Raw genomic sequence first — 18,252 nt, forward strand, 5'->3', positions numbered from 1 at the left:
GATCGTGGTAATTCCAGAACAAAAGGAAGCTTCTGGCACACTAAAACTGCTCTTCTGCATCCTCATTCAGCTAAGTATTTAATTCTAACCATGTGCTTATCCATTACCCTTATATCCTTCAGGTTTGTGGCTTGCGTTACTCTGAAAGACTTAAGTACATGCTTAAGTATATGCTTAAGTATCTTCCTGGCTCAGAATACTAATACCATAATAGACATGCCACAGTATACTGTAATCATGAGAATCAATGATAGGACACACCTGCAAGATTGATATCAACTTTGCTGGTATCTTTTACAATTCAATTAAGTCATCTTTTCAAATATATTTGTAAATAACCATAATCCCATAAATTGCTATTTTTAAATTACTCACAAATTTATTTCCGATTAGAGTTAGCAATTCTGACCTTTTGCAGTCACCAAAGGAATCAGTGTGGATTCATAAGATTGATGGACTTTAATATATTTTGGTGTATGCCCTGGTTACTATATCGTCTCAGCATGCAGTAGTTGTAACAGACATACCCAGGTATACAAAATTAGCCAGATTCCTAACTGCCCCAAATATAGTCTCACATTGTTGCTGCCACAAAGTAAAATTTAAATAAAAGCTGTTCTTTTACCCCTGAGCAATTTATCCGTTTTGAATTCGAGGTCTGCAATTTATAAGTACTAATAAACTTTATAACTTTTTTTTAAAAAACAGACTTTTGTCAAAAGATAAAGCAGCAATTATTCACGTAGGCTGTAGGTACACTACATTCCCCTTTCAGAGGACGAATGTAAATGAGGGAGATTGAAAATGCAAATGAAGCACTAATTTACAAATCTCCTGCCTCATTTGCATAATCTCATGGGGAATAAAATAGGAAGAAGCGTTCTTTTAAAAATAAGTTTTTCCCCCAAAGGAACCCCATCTACACAGCTGTTTTTGCTTTCAGAAAAGTCTTTTCCTGAAACGAGATTGTGCGAGATTATGTAAATGAGGCAGATGGAGTTGAGCCAGAGCCGTGCAGAGGGGATAAACTGGAGTCAGGCATGGGGGGGTGCAGCTGAGCTGGATCCAGACACAGGGAGTGGTCAGCTGGGGCTGCATGGGGGGGTGGTGAGCCAGAGCTGAGTGGGATGGAGTTAACCAGGGAGGGGGTCTTGAACAGGGGCCATGCAGTGCTGGAGGGGGGTTGAACCAGGGCTGGGGAGGAGCAGGATTTTAAGCTGTGCTTAACTTGCATTAATATGAGTTAAGCATAACTCAAAATCACGCATTTTGAGGGATTACTGTATCATTATTTTTAAAAACTTAACATGAAAACAAATAGCCTACCACAGCTAAATGCATTTTCAATATGAACATTATACTTACCACCTGCATATGCAGCTGTGCGTGTAAACAGATGAGATCTATGTTTTTTTTTAAATTTGTTCTTCCAAATTTAGTGCCATTTTGCATCTCATGAGCATCTAATATTTGGACAGAGAACAAGAAACAGATACACATTCCTGCCTTTGTATGACTGTTTTCACTGTAGAGTCACGTTTTTATACTGCGATTAAGAAAACTTCCGATGAGATAACCTAATCCACTGCAGTGAACATCTTGATTTTGCCTTTATAATTCACAAGCTATTTATAGCACTTCTATCGGAGAAAGTTTCAAAGAGCCTCTTGATTTACAAGAAAATAAATCATCAAGTTTAAGGCTGCCACTTCTAAGATGCAGAAAAAATAGCCATGACCCTTCCTCCTAATCAGTTCTGCCTTCTACTTCCCCTCTCAAGCACTCCCATTCCCCCCACACCGGCCCAACACTCCTCAAGTGCCACCTTTCTCCTCTCTTCTCCGATTGTTACCAGCCTGATTCACCTGGCCACAAGCCCCTCTACCCACTCCTTTTCAGGAGCGTCAATCCTTGGGGGAGCCCTCATAGCATCCCCGCCCAGGAGCCACTGCCTCCAACACTGTAGTTCCCACTTCTTACTGCTTCCTGCTGAGGAGCTTCACATCGGTTCATCTCGCTTCCCAGTCCCCAGCAGCAGGAAGAGCAGGAGCTGGGCATTGCACTGAGAGCACCGCCAGCCATATGACCGATACGCAGCACAGACAAGATTGTTGTGTGGCAGCCTGCACTGCCACTGAAAAGCCAATCAGACAGCTATGCCAGTGGAAAAAAACATTATGCGCTGTGTATAAACTGCTCTGTCCATGTTTATATGTGTAATCTGAATGAGTAATCTTGTCAAGTTTGAATTGCTGCTGCATGTGGCACAACTACTCTATGTTCTATTAACTCTAGTCATGTTGATGAATTATACGTTCTGCTGGACTTCTTGCTTTTCAAGATTTTCCCCATGGCTAGCTAAAGAATACCAGAATAAAGATCTCTGAGCTAAGTCTACACAGCCCCTCCAATTCGGAAGGGGCATGCAATCAAAAATGCAAATGAAGCACAGATTTACAAATCTTGTGCCTTATTTGCATAATCTCATGCAATCATGTTTCCAGAAGTGCTGTTTTCAGGAAAAAAAAAAACAGCCATGTAGATGGGGTTACTTCGAAAACAAACTCCATTTTTGAAATATCCCTTCTTCCTATTTTGTTTCAGGAAGAAGGCGTCTTTCAAAAATGAGATTTGTTTTCAAAGTAGCCCAGTTTACACAGCTGTTTCTTTTTTCTGAAAATAGCACTTCCAAAACAGCAAGAGGCTGCCATTACAAAAATGAGGTGTGTGGTATGCAAATTAGCCCCTCATTCGCATTTTCAATCAGCCACATTTGCATGTCCCTTCTGAAAGAGAAGGGCCGTGTAGATGCAGCTTTTTTGTCTAGCATATTAAACTGCCACAGAAGAATAAGTGTGTTAAGTGTGTAGCTTCACAAAAATAAAAACAAAAAAACAAGCAGTCCTGTAGCACCTTGGGTTTTTTGGGGGGGGGTTGTTTTTGTCTAGCCGTCAGTGCCAAAGATCACACATCTGTAAATTTCTAGTTCACCCACAGATGATTCTGAGGCTTGAGGGCTTTGGTTTAAACCATTATTCAGACTTGGAGAAGACATTTCAAGTTAAAGCAGGGACTTATCAATAAACTTTTATTTAAGTTGAGGTAGATCAAGATTTTTTGTTCCAGTCCCGTCAGCATTTTAGCCTTCCTCATCCCCAGTTTTCAGTTCAGAAGCCCATATTATTATGCATTTTGCCAAATCATTATGGACCTGACCAAGAAAGCTGTGCAGAGATAACAAATGGGAACAGTTTTAAGATTGGATCATTTTAAGGAAATATTGAACTCAAAACCAACAATTTCTTCAAAAAATATTAAGCAGAAATTCAAGAAACATACTACCAAATTATTTTAAAATACACACTGAAATATTTTACCCTTATGATAACAGATTCTTGAGTTTGAAATTGACTTCATACTTCTCTCTATGCAAAGCAAGAAACCTGGTTAATGACATCCCAAATTCCTTTTTAAAAAGTTAAAATATTCCGCTACACACAAAACATAACACTAAAGTTAGAAATGTGGTGTATTAAATATTAATATTTTGTGAGAATTTTATCTGCTATTTCAATATTAAATGTGGCCAATAGCATGCTCCTTTTCTTATAGTTGCTGAGCAGGTGTGCAGGAAACTGGTTACCAAGACAACATATTGGCAAGGGATTAAGGCAGACACTTGTAGGTGTACAACTGAATAATGCAAACATTGCTAAGTGATACATTTTTCATGATCATAACTTCGTGTTTTATGACATCTAATTTTTTTGCCTGTTGAACATGCTGTTTTAAGAACCCAATTCAAAGCTTGCAAGTAGATGTAATGATAGTTTTATTAAGCCAATAAAAATACTATTTTGTACATTTTTTACATGTGTTAGATAAGCAGTTATCCAAACATCTGTTCAATTTCCCGTGTCGCATTTAGAAAATGTAATTGGCAAGGAACAGATTTTATTAAAACTAAAATAGTTAAGAAATATGGAAACTTCATAAACTCTGATCATCCACTGTTCATCAAGAAACAAGTTCCTTGGAAGGGATGTACCACACTGATAATTCTATCATTTATACTAGTGTTCATTTCAAATTCCTTCTGTAATTTGTTTAGCTTTGTTAGGCTCTGGAAAGTGCTTTGAAACCTGTGAAAGTGCTGCATAAAATGAACAATAATGTTAAGTAATTATGCCAGTTAGTATGAATATGCACAAATGCATAGAGACTGCATATTAAATGGTTTTGTTCTTAGTCACATTGAAATGCTGTTGCTCATAACACAAAGCTTAATGTATATTAGAACTGCAATACCTCAGTGCTAACTTCAATCAGGCAGGCATTTTTTACTCAGTCTAAACCCTGGCCAGCTGAAAACTCCCTCACAGCCAGAAGGAAAAGAAACCAAAATTCATCACCTTTTTCATGGCCAGAGGATTTTGATGTTATGATGTACTAAACTGCCTATCTTACAGCAGGGTTCTCAAACTTACTGTAACTTAACCTCCTTCTGACAACAAAAAAATTACTTCACAATCCCTGGTGTGGGAACCAAAGAACGAGCCTGCCTGAGCCCTTCCACACTGAACAGAGGGCCAAAGCCAAAGGCTTCATAACCTGGGACTTATGCTTCAGCCCAGAGTGGTGCGGCCCCCAAGTCCTCGTGACCCCATTAAAATGGGATTGCAACCTGTTGTGGGGGCCCAAGCCACATTTTGAGAACCACTGTCTTAGAGAATATGAAGCAATGGAATCCTGCTTCTAATCTTTTGACCTACTGGGATATGCACTGACATAGTCATACAATTTCAAACAACTTAACTCATTTCTTATTAAATGCACTATACTGAATGGAAATAATGGAAGCTTCCACATTTGATGGAAAGGGTTGTTATATTGCTCTGTCCCTCCCTCCCACCTTGGTGAGAAAAAAAGTATACAATCCTCAACAAAATTAATTCCTAAACACAAACATTTTGTCTTTTTGGTTGATGTATTTTAGAGGTCATTGCTCTTATACTCTAAATTTCCAAGGAGACAATAATAAAAATTGAGAAATTCTGATGTGTGTATTTAGAAATTATGTTTGCTTTTTAAACGCAAGCTAGTAAGCACAAAGACATTTGTACTTATGCACGTCCCATCAGCCAGCTATACAACCACCTCCTGCCTTAGAGTATCTATCATCTGCTGTTTAATAATAAAGGGGCGTTTCAGACTTGAGACAAAATCCTTAAAGCTGTTCTGAAGAAGATAAAACTGTAAGAAACTTAAAAGAAAAAAAATAAGTCATTGAAGCATTAGTCCCATTTTCAAATTTATAACCAGATTTTCAATATGTAAATACCTAATGATTCAAGCAGGTGCTTTTAAAAGTCCCAGTGGGCACCTAAGCAACTTAGGTGCCTAATCTGCAATGGGAATTGGACCTTTTCCAATGCTTTTGAAAATCCTGCTAGGCATTGAAATGCCTTCGAAAAATCTGGCCATCAGGGCTTACGAGTTATTGAAGGTCAGTGGAATTAAGGGCTCTAAGTGCCTGAGTCACTTTGAAGATGGAACAAACATGCTTCTGAATATTCTATTCCAGATCTTAAATTTAATACCCAAATCCGGCAAACGTGTAACTGTGCTTAAAGTAGTCCCACTGACATCAGTGGAACTATTTGTATGACCAAATGTATAGGATCAGGGTCATAATTTTGTTGCAAACAGTTTTGAAAAGATGAAATCTCTTCAACTGCCTGAATTTCAATTTCCTCTGATCAACTTCCTCCAAAGAAACAACCACCATCTGCTTCAAGTTGCAAACAATCTTAATATCTGAACCTGGTTTATACTGAAGCTAAAGCTGAAAAGCAAAACCCAAATTATGCAAGTAGTTATGTACGTTGTAATACAACAAGAAGTCCTGTGGCACCTTATAGACTAAGAGATATTTTGGAGCATAAGCTTTCATGGGCAAAGACACACTTCTGACGGATGCATCTGACGAAGCAGGTCTTTGCCCACGAAAGCTTGTGCTCCAAAATATCTCTTAGTCTATAAGGTACCACAGGACTTCTTGTTGTTCTCAAAGATACAGACTAACATGGCTACTTCTCTGATACTTGTTACTTTGTAATAGTTACTCCTAGGAGAAGCCCATAGAAGTCAATGAAACTTGACTAGAATGAATGAAATGGGACTACATACATGTAACTGTTAGTATGATTATGCCTCATGTATCCACAAACTGTATTTGAAAGGCTTGACTATCTGTGCCTTTACACAACATGAAGACTAATGCTACAGAGTCAGGAGTTGCCCTGCAGCTTTGTTTGCTTATTTTAAAATATAGAATCTTTATTCCTCTCCTAGCCACACCACCAGTTACTGTATTTACTATTCAGTTATCTTGCTCTTATCAAATCATATTTGGGGCATTGCTAGTCCCCACTCCAGCCTCTCTGGCTACACCTACACTACAGCGACCTGTCAACAGAAGTTACTGTCAGAAGATAGCTGCTGACAAAACTTCAGTCAACTGATTGTGGCCATACATTAAAGCAGATTGCTCTGTCAATCCACTCTGTGGACACAGGGCAGCTCGACTGCCCGGCCACTCTCTCAACAAAACAGCCAACCAGAAGCACAGCAGACAGAGCTGCGTGGTGAGCCGGAAGCTCAGTCTGTTGACAGAGGGCCCCCCAGAGCAACCACGCCACTTTTTTATCGACAGATGCTGTTGAGAAAGGTGTTCTGCCTCATGGGGGCAGAGGCAGAAGGCTGTCGACAAAAGTGCTGAGTTCTGTGGACAGTATGCTGATAAAACACATTTTTAGTGTGGATGCTCAGTGAGTTGTCAACAAAACCCTTGAGTGTAGACATAGCTTATATGTCTGTCATCTTTCTGAATTGTCCGAGGAACAACAAGAGGCCAGAGATTATTTCCTTGGATCAGGATTTGCTAAGGGCTAACAAACACCCTAACTCTCCTCTCATGTACAGTTCTAGGCATATGGCACACCCCAGCATTTCTCGTATTCAGGCTTGTTGTGCAGCTCCAATTTACACTGATGGCCACACAGCATCCCAGAAATATCCCATTTGCTAAATCTACAACTACACTAGAGCATCCACAGAGCATCTAACACTGCTCACCGAGCATCCACCCTAAAAACGCATTCTGTCGACATACCGTCAACAGAACTTGGCACTTTTGTCGACAGCCTTCTGCCTCTCCCCATGAGGCGGAACGCCTTTCTTCATAGACTCTGTTGACAAAAAAAGCCATGTGGATGCTCCAGGGGGCTCTCTGTCAACAGAGCACAGCCCTGTCTGCTGTGCTTCCGGTTGGCCATTCTGTCCAGAGAGCAGCCGGACAGTCTGGCCACTCTCTGTTGAGGAAACAGATCTACAGAGCGATCCACTTTCACGTGTGGCCGCCATCTATCGACAGAAATGTTGTCAGAAGAGATCTTCCGACAGTAACTTCTGTTGACAGAGTGCTGTAGTGTTGATGTAACCCAATGTCTACCCTCTTCAATAATAAGTCTTAGAAAGTATGCTTCCTGATAGAAGCTTTTACCAAATAATCCCTAAATGTATGACACTGTCATATTGTATCCAGGCAGGTTTTAGAAAAAACAACAATTTCTCATGTGCGTTCTTCTTCTTATTAATGCAAAAATAAACATACTGAGTCTAATTCTGAAATCAACAGGCTGGCAAGAACAAAATTGAGTACAGCAGAAACAGAATGTGGTACTGGCAAGGTCACAGTACTTGGATTTTTTTTTTATTCATACGTCCCTCTCTCCCTCCATTTTAGCTATTTTTGTATTTTTATGTGGTGAGCTTCTCTGACTCACCTATTAAATCCTATTATGCTGGTTTAATTAATAATTATATTGATTTTCTGTGTCTGACTGCTTAATTGGGATGTTTCAGTTTCACTGTTACTACTACTTATGAACTGAACCTTCCCCATACTCCCATATTAAGTTTTTCTTTAGTTTGCAAAGACAATCAGCAATGAAACTGCTGCATGGAATCATGCTGGCACCGTACCACGCACTAGGAAAATAACTTGATACAAAGCTCTAAAATTTAATTTCTTCCTTTGTAGCAAATCTCTTCGTATGTAACCATATACAAAGGGAAACAAAATACCTCCGGTCTGCCCACCATATGGTATCTAGCATTTAACGATATAGGGAACAGAGCTGCTTTTGTTTGTTTTATTTAGATCTTAGTCCTACTTACCTTATTAATGTCAACTGGATGAACAAGACTGGGATTCATGTCAACTGGGTGAACAAAATGGATGGATATCTAGTTCTGTCAGTCTTTCTCCACCACCATCCTCTAGTGCTCTTTCTGCTGCTACTTCTAAGGCCAAAATCACCTATATATTTTCCATTCCTCTGAATAAAACCTGCCTCCCCCAGTTCCCAACTTATATACACTGACCACCATGCTAGCTTAGAGTATCTTAAATTCCTTTACTCTAGCAGAATAACATGTTTTCTCATACACATCATATACTAAAAAAAGTTGTGTTTTCTGTCTACTTTTTTGCTTTACTAATAACTTCTTTTGTTACCAAGAAAGGGAGAGCACTGAGCTAAATGGCAAAGCTAGAAGGAAAGAATAATTCACCCCAACCTATAATTAAAAAAGGAACTCAAAATATGACCAAAAATGTAAGCAAGTTTTTACAAGTAAAAAAATGCAAAAGGTGACGACAAGAAAAGTGACATGGAATCAAAAGATAAACACATATTGCAAAGAAGTCAAAAATATGTTAATTTGTACTCTTCTCATTGTTTATGCTGAAAGTAAACTTGACAAGCTACAAATAAATTTCCTGAATGTCACCATATAGTTTTCCAGTGATAACAGGACATATGCTAACATTTGTTTTTCTAATGGTAAGAAGTGGGAGCCAAAACATTCTCTGCTTACAATCTGTTCTCTGATTATCAAGTATTTTCTCTGGGTGAGTAACTATTTCCACTTCTATTATTAGCACTGCTTACACTGATCAAATCTTTGCATCCTGGTCTTCAAAAACAGTTTAAAAATAAAGTAGGAACTGTATTATTTAAATTGTATATTGCTAGAAGATGCATTATGTCTCATTCATATGACTAAGCTGCAGAACATACAAATAACATTTAAAGATAGCATAGCATCACAGGTAGCCAGAAGAATTCTACATGAAAAAAAAAAACATTAGGATAAAATATTAGCTTCTTTCGGCTATTTGTTTTCTGGATTGCTTGTGGTATTTGGACTTTCTATTAAAATGTTCACAAAGACACAAAAATAAAAACTATGTTATAGCAATATTGAAAATGCTTTTATAAACACAAAAAGTTATAAGACACAACTGTGGTCTTCCCGGTCTGTTGGATTGGATTGAAGTGTAAGGAAGTAGGGAAATAGATGTTCTTTTGATAGGTGGACTACAGATGAGGACTACACAGATGGATACCTTCTGTCTGAGACTGGAGATTTCTAGTAAGTAGTGTCTGTTGGACCACACCTGTGTGGATGTTTACCTTATGCTCCAAGCCAAGGGCATAAATACCAGTGCAGTTCTCCGGTTCCTTTTTTTTTTTTTTTTTTTTTTTTACCATGAATCAAGTCATTATCCATAGCAGGAGGGGGATGACAGTGGGTAGTGGAATGCACAGGGGGACCAGTCATTTTGAAATACCTGCATATACAGGTCAGTAACCTCCATTTCTTCTTTAAGTGCTGGTCCCTACATATGACTGGTAAGCAACAGAGAAGCAGGAGTGGCTTTGAGGATACTGTTCATAAAGATGCGTTTCATACTGTTGCCCCCTGCATCTTCAGAGGAAACTGGACTCATGTATAATGTTTTATGGAAAGTATTACTACAGCTCAAGCTAGCTGCCCTGCAGATGTCCAATATAACTGTCTAAAAAGAGGCCATGAAAGCTGCTTGTGCTCTAGCAAAGTAGGCTCAGCTCTCACACACCCATCAGAGGAATATGTCCCAGTTGAAGAGAATGATACAGCCAGAATTCCATTAGAGTCTCTGGGCAGATAATACTTGTCCCTTCAATTGTTTAACTAAAGCAACAAATGATCTTCATTTTCCTAATTGATTGTACACTCTGTAGACAGAATGCCAAAGCCATCACATGTTGAAAGAATGAAGTCTTCGCTCCCCATCAGAAGCAAGAGGATTTGGAAAAAAGGGAATAGATTAATTCCTGAGTTCCAGATGAATCATCTCAGTAACAGTCTTCAAATATATCAAGGGCTCCTTTAAAGAGGGTGGTGATCAATTATTTTCCATCAAAACAAAGCAGCAGACATGTAGCACGCCAAAGACTAACAAAATGATTTATTCGGTGATGAGCTTTCGTGAGACAGACCCACTTGATCACCAAATAAAACATTTTGTTCATCTTTAGAGTGCTACATTTCTGCTGCTTTGTTTTGTTGGAGTACAAACTAACACGGCTCCCTCTCTGTTACAATTATTTTCCACGGTCACTGGAGGCAGGTCAAGAAGAGTGATGGGCTTAATCTTCAGCAAAGGAGATTTAGGTTAGAAAGATTTTCCTAATGTCTAATAGTAAGGGCAGTAAAGCTCTGGAATAGGCTCCTTCGCATCTGATGAAGCAAGTCTTTGCCCATGAAAGCTTATGCTCCAATAAATCTCTTAGTCTATAAGATGCCACAGGACTTCCCGTTGTTTTTGCAGATACAGACTAACATGGCTTCCCCCAATACTTGGAGTATCCTCCTCATCTATTATCACCTTTAGTTTAGATGAATACCTGTTAGGCTTACTTGGCCCTGCAATGGCACAGGGGGCTGGACTTCATAACTTCTAAAGGTCCCTTCCAGCCCTACATTTCTAGGATTAAAATCCCATAGTTTGTTCTCAAAAGAGGCTACAGAAATCTGGGGATTTGCTGCTGAATGAATAAAAGCTACATAGCCATAAAATGGGGAAAGGAAGGTGCAAACTGCTGCAGGGTGGGCTTTTCAACAACCTAAGTGAAAGGTCCCCTTTTATCAAGAGTGAGCAGGTAGTTTAAAAACAAGAAATTCCCACAAATTTGGGGGATAACTGATTCTGTTGTATCCAGATGAAAAATACCTCCTTTTGGCCAGATAGATACCTTTTAACCAGATACCTCCTTTTGGCCAGGAAGAAATCTGCCACAAAATGCTACGATGCTGGGAGCCCCTCACTGTCCTCAGTCTACACTCTTAATTCATATCAGGCCCAACACACTCACTCTTTTGCCACACTGATTGTTGGGGAACCTCTGTGTAAGCAACTGACAGGACAACAGTTCACCCCCGTCACATGCATCCCCTTGTTTGCATACATCCACAGCATAAAGTCCACCGTCCCTAGGAACCTTTCAACAAAACCATTTGACATGGGCCAACCTGCGGCTACCACACAGTCTCTAGAATGCACTTAATAGCTGGAACATAAAATTTGAAGCAAGATCTGACAAAATCTCCTGACTAAAACATACCCAGCTGAAAATAGAGAAAAGAGTTTTTGACACCGCACTGGTTTCTATACTAGACAGGGGAGCTATATCTGGATATCTAGTATCATAATCTACTGCCACCAAAACATTTCTTCACCCTTTGGGTTGGCTGGGTAGTAGGGCCTACTATATCCATTGCCTCAATAAAAAAGCTTCTTTGATTACAGGTGAGGAAGGTAGGGGAAATTCATGACACCCCATAGACCTCTTCCACTTCTGACATAAGACACAAGATTGAATATCCAGCCAATAGAAATTCCTTTTTAATCTTTCACATTGTCCCCTGAGTCACCAAGTGACAAAAGAACAATGATGGGCTAACATCATTCGCTCCCTACAAAACTTAAACAGCTATAAATAGTTGTTTATCTGACTTCCCAGCTCTTATTTTTCTCCACCGTAGTTCTGCACATCCTTCCCACCTCTTCCAAAAACCTACCCTGCACTGTCCCAACCTATCCTTTTCTAAGTAAGAGTTGGCTCTCTGTTCTGCTGAAAACTTCTGCTTGTCATCCTCTTCAAGAGCTGCCTCATTCACTGGGCATTCTTTCTCCCTTCTTGTACCTGGACGCACGCAGTGTTCCCCTCTTTTATGCTAGGAACAGAAATGTTTTCTCCCTCCCTTAGCTATTTCTCTGTTCACAATTGCATTCTGGGATTACAGAGCAATATTCTGTTGATACAGTTAATGTATAAGTACTACCCTTAAAAACTTCTACTCACATGCAATCCAACACACCATGTTTAAATATACATGTTTAAATATATACTTCTCACTCCAAGTGCACGTTAGCTAACTACACAGTGGTTTAAATTTTCCTGCTGCCAGGATTTTTAAGTGTTAACCAAGTAACACATGAGTTTCCCTGACCGTGCCCTCTCTTACTAGAGAGGTCGGGGTGCCAGTGAAACACCACCCTAGGCATTCTTTCCTATCTAACTTTGGCAACTTAAACAAACCCAAGGAAAACCTCTGAGGGGTCAGAGCTTGCAAAATTAATCAGGAGTCTCAAAAGCATCTCTGTGGGACCTGGGTTTAGGACAGCCACATTACCCTTGATTGGACAGGACATGGGCTTAGATTCCCTTTGTTTAGGGCATTTGCCCCTCAGGTGCTCAGCAGAGTTCCTTATGGAACACCTTGGGACATTCTCTTGTGAAGGAGACTACCATAACAGAGCCAGTGGCTGAACTACTCATGTTCCCTTTTCCCAGGCAAAAAAGAGATTCACCCTTAACACTGGGCTTTTGCTCTTTTTTTTGTGGCTATTATTGGATGCTCTGACTTGTACAGGAATCAGCAGGGTCAGCTACCTCAGGGATGTATCCCAAATGGCCTCTTTGGTCTCCTGAAAGCGTACACACAGAGAATATTCTTGTTCAAAGAGGTCAAATTACCGTTCAATTCTCAAACCCTTTCCCGTTTACCTACTTTCTCACAAAACCACAAATCTTATACTTACACATTCTCTGTGGTTCATCATATCTATGAGATCTCTAAACATTAACCCATAAATGTCAGGGGTAATTTGAAACTTTCGCAGTATTACCTTTTTTAAGTGAGCATATTTCAAAGCCTGGCCAATTTCCATTTCATTAAATGCATGCAATATGTTTCCTGGGAGTTTGGAGAGAAGTATAGCAATGTTCTTGTTGTCAGGAGTTTTTATGCAACCCATACACATTTCACACAGTCTCAGAAGAGTAGTTAAGTATTCTTTAATGTAATCTATTATTTTGTATTTCAGACCCAATTTATTCAAACTATATTCCATGTGGAGATGGAAAATCTGGAAGCTATAGGACAGCCCGTGCTCTTCCCAACTGCTCATGCTACCTTTCCTGCTCTTTTGCTTGGGTTTTCTTATCTTTCAATTCCTTGATGTGCTACCTCCTCCTGCTGTTTTACTGCCTCCCTGTCTTTTGCTTTCATGTCAGCCTCACTCCTTTGGTGCTCATGTTTTCTTTTCATTTTTACCCTCTCCAAATTTTTGGTCTGTTCTGCTATCTCTGACTTCTGCAACTTAATCTCAGCCAGTTTGATTTCCATGTAGGAAATAGTTTAGTTTGAGTGGGCACACTAAAGGTCAGTCTGCACCCCAGGAATTATTCCTGACTCTTGAGGCAGACAAGATGGACTTTGGGAAATTTAAGGAAATAAAAGTCATTTTAACTATCTATCACCTAGGGAAGAAAGGGGACAGAATTCTCTGAACATCGGATCCCTTGAACAGGTGGGCAGAAAATGCTGGGGACTAGAGGTAAATGAGAAAACTGCAGAGCCAAAGATTGTAACTTGCTAACTCTAAGCTTCAGACACAAGAAAGCATGTTTTTGTTTTGTTTGTAACCAGGCTTGCCTTTTTATCTCTTGCTTGGTATCACTTAAATGTGTCCTTTACTGATAAACTAATGGGAGAGAACCCAATGCAAAGTAAGGATGGAATAATCCTCAGGAAACTGTTTGGATGGCTAACATGTTGGTGCTGTCAGGGAACTGACAGCCTGTCAAACTCAAGCAAGATGCTCTCATTCTAGAAGCAAAGGGAAACAAGGTGACCCTTGGGCCTGTATACCCCAAGGACCATCAGAAGGCATTGATCGCCTAAAAAGAGTTACCTCTAATATGATTTAAGGCTGAGGTATGCTTTTAAATTTGAATTGAACTCTGTATTTTAGTAATAAAAATAGAACATTAAGATAATAAGTGTAATCAGAAATACGCAACATAGACATATAATATACATTGATAACAATCATAAACCAAAATACTAGCTTATATGAGTGGCTGCCAGTAAACAAAACTAAAAATAAATAAATAAAATTCATACACTGATGTATATGCAGCTTGGTATCTCTTCCCTTCATAAATTGTACCTTCAGATAATCTCCATAACAAGAAAATATTCTCAGATACTTAAAGTGAAAACATAATAGCTTACAGTGCCATTCTTTAGTTTAATCTAAATGTTTTTCAAATCACAACTCGTAGTTTTGATCTGCTATCTTGAAAGCATAATCTATCTTCTGACATTGCTCAAAAATCGAAATTTCATATCTTGCTATTGATTCTTCAGCAATATTGAAGGACTGTAATACTGCTTGTAAATATCAAGTTTATAGCTGTTTGAATAAAACACCTAGGCTGTGTCTACACATGCCCTCTTTTTTTGGAGAGGGCATGTTAATGAAGCAGTTTGGAAGATGCTAATGAGGCACTGACATGAATATGCAGTGCCTTATTAGCATAATAGCATCTGTGTGCAATTAGAAAGCATTGCTTTCAGAATGCCGCCTCCCGTGTAGATGGGGACCTTTCAGAAGGACCCCCTGACTTCAAAAGCCCCTTCTTCCTAAAACCAGATAGGAAGAAGGGGCTTTCAATGTCAGGAGGGTCCTTCTGAAAGGTCCCCATCTACACAGGCAGCGGCGTTCCAAAAGCAGCACTTTCTAATCGCATGCAGCTGCCATTATGCTAATGACGCACTGCATATTCATGGAAGTGCCTCATTAGCATTTTCCCAACTGACTCATTAGAATGCCCCCTCTAAAAGGAGGGGGCATATGTAGACACAGCTCTAGCCTGAGTCTACATAGAAGCATTATTTTGAAATAATCCATTCTGACATAGCTATTCTGAAATAGCTTATTTCGAAATAACACAGCTACTCACAATAATGCATTTCAAAATAGCACCCAGCTGTTTTGAAATAGCAGGTCCGAACACACAGTGCCTATTTCAAAATAGTGCTGTTTGACTATTAGGCCATGTCTACACTTGGCCAAAATTTCAAAAGGGCCATGCTAATGGCCAAATCAGAGAATACTAATGAGGTGCTGAAATGAATATTCAGTGCCTCATTAGCATGCTGCTGGCCACAGCACTTTGAGAGTGCTGCTTTTCAATCCTCCGTGGCTTGTCTACATGGAGCCCTTTACTAAAAGACCCCGCAAACGTTAAAATCCCCTTATTTCTATCTGTGGGTCCCTCCAGGAAGTTGGGTGAAGCACAGGAGGATGGGGCCTGGCTGGATGGCCCGGACAGAATGTCAATGACGTGGGCCCCCTCACTTGAGCCCTCATCATCTCTGGTGGGGTCCAGTGGTAGTGCCATCTGCAGGTGCTTGCTGCTGGTCCTGGGCTCTCCTTGCCCTCCGCTCAGGGTTGGCTGCATTCTGCACAATGACCAGGGCTCTTGTCTCCTTGAGCTCCAGGAGGTAGTGGAGATCTTTATAGTAGGGGCAGCTTGTGGGAGCCACCCCCGACCACCCAGCTGCATCCCGGGCCTTGCAATAGCCCTGCTGTAATTCTTAAATTTTCGATTGGACCTGGTCTGGGGTGCGGGTGGGGTGGCCTCAGCCAATTAGGTACTTGGACAGTCACTCAAAGGCCACAGTGTTGCAGCACCAGACCCCAGTTTGGTGGAGGACTTCCTCCTCTCCCATAGAGAGAGGAGGTCCTGGAGCTTGGCCTCCATCCAGAAGGGGTCCCAGCACTTCGGGGCCTGGCTCATCTCCTGGGAGGGCTCCTGTCTGTCCTTGGGGGATACTAGGGCAGGTGAAGGTCTGGATGGCTGGCCATGGAGCTGTGGTTAGGGGCTAGATGTTACTTTTGAAAGACTGCAGGATGTGTGTAGATGCTCCACAGGTTATTCTGAAAGAAAGCCGTCTTCAAACCTCAATTTTTAAGGTGCTCACTAGTGTAGATGTGGCCTAAGTGAAACGATTTTTTCACCTAATGCACAGCACCTCCCCCCATACCTCTCATTGGCATTTTTGGAAAACAAAACCTCATAAAAACTGCTGATATGTTCAAAACTTAACATTTTTAGTGCCCATTATTGACCAAGGACTTCAAAAAGAGGGTCCATTTAATATTGGTAAAATGGAAATACACTGAGTTTTTATCTGCTTTTCATTTTTGTTTTATTAAACCAACTCTAGATGCAACATTGAATCTGTGATAGTTTTTGTCCACACAAATTTTAGAAATAGAGTGTAACTGAAAAATCCTAGTTGAGATGAATATCTTTATTAAAACACATTGGGGGCACAATGTTACAGCAAGTGGTCTCTTTCATATGAGCTGTGAAATGGTGATCCTGACCATGGACTATGGTCATATTCTGCAATGCTCTTCCCAAGATTAGAAGCATGTTTAAAAAAAACAATTGCCATAAAAGCTCCCTTGCAGTCATCTCCACATTTTCTTCCTTATATATGAAATGCCTTCTGGCTACATGTACACTAGCCCAAATCTTTAAAATGGCCATGCAAGTGGCCATTTCGAAGATTACTAATGAGGTGCTGAAATGCACGTTCAGTGCATCATTAGTACTCCGGCAGCCGCACCTCTTTGAAATTGCCACTTTTCGCTGCCACGTGGCTCGTCCAGATGGGGGTCCTTTTCGAAAGGACCCCTCCAACTTCGAAATCCCCTTATTCCTATCTGCTCATAGGAATAAGGGGATTTCAAAGTTGGAGGGGTCCTTTCGAAAAGGACCCCCATCTGGATGAGCCATATGGCAGCAAAATGTGGCAATTTTGAAGAGCCGCGGCCACCAGCATGCTAATGATGCGCTGAATGTGCATTTCAGTGCCTCATAGTAATCTTCGAAATGGCCACCTTCATGGCCATTTCAAAGATTTAGGCTAGTGTAGACACAGCCTCTATGACTTAATTCATAAGGCCACTACTCTCCCCTTTTAATCTCCCTTAACACTCTCCTCTCCTGCAATGCATATAAGAAATCTCATCAATGGTACACACTTTATGTTCAAGTCCAGGGATAGTTGGTTTTATTTTTTAAAAAAATCCACACTTGCAGCAAGCTGTACAAGTGTGATGTATGTAATCACTTGGCCTTATTACCCTGTCCATACTCCTTCCCTTTTTGTCAAGCCCACACACTTGGCTTGTATGAATTTAGATGTTCATTTATGCATAAGTTCAGGTCTTATCAGAGTGCATCTCAATCTCTCCTGAGGTTTCCAGTCTGTATCATAATAGACAAAATGGTAATAAAAATACACTATGAGAAAAAGCAGCAGACTCAATATTTTTGAAGCTCCCATTAGTGGAATTAGAATGATTGGCCTTTCACAGGACTCATCTTTGACATTTCTTTTAGGTAGACTGGCTGCACAGCCTTTTATGCACAGCCTGAGCCCCAGAAGACCATGGACATATAATTATACAATTCAATACCATCATCATCTTGCCAATAAACATGGAAAAGGATAGAGTAAATAGTCCTTCTGTAACTGTTAGATTTTTGTATCCATTTTTATTAATTTTGTCACAATTTTAATACTATGTTACTATTTTGTTTGGTTTTCTTCTTTGTATTTAAGCCCCCTTTTTAAAAAACCCTCATGAATACCTATGAACTACATTAACCTGAGTAAATACAGACTTAGCTGGTATTATACATAATTAAGATGAACTATATTTGCAATACCATCATATTAATGTACATCTTGAGTGATATTGTTGATTTTGCATATTAATTAAAAATACAAAACAAACACTGTAACCAGAAATGACAAAATTCAAACCAGTACTTTAGGGACCAAAGAAAAAAAACCTATAAGGTGACTAACATAACTCAGATATTGTTAGGTAATTCTTCCTGGTAATAAGGCCTAGTGGTTGGAGTGGTGACTGACACTGCACATCAGGTTGAGACTAGCAAAGTGTGGTACTGAAATCAAGATCTG

The sequence above is a fragment of the Carettochelys insculpta genome, chromosome 1 (assembly GCF_033958435.1).
Source record: "Carettochelys insculpta isolate YL-2023 chromosome 1, ASM3395843v1, whole genome shotgun sequence".
Taxonomy (NCBI): Eukaryota; Metazoa; Chordata; order Testudines; family Carettochelyidae; genus Carettochelys; species Carettochelys insculpta.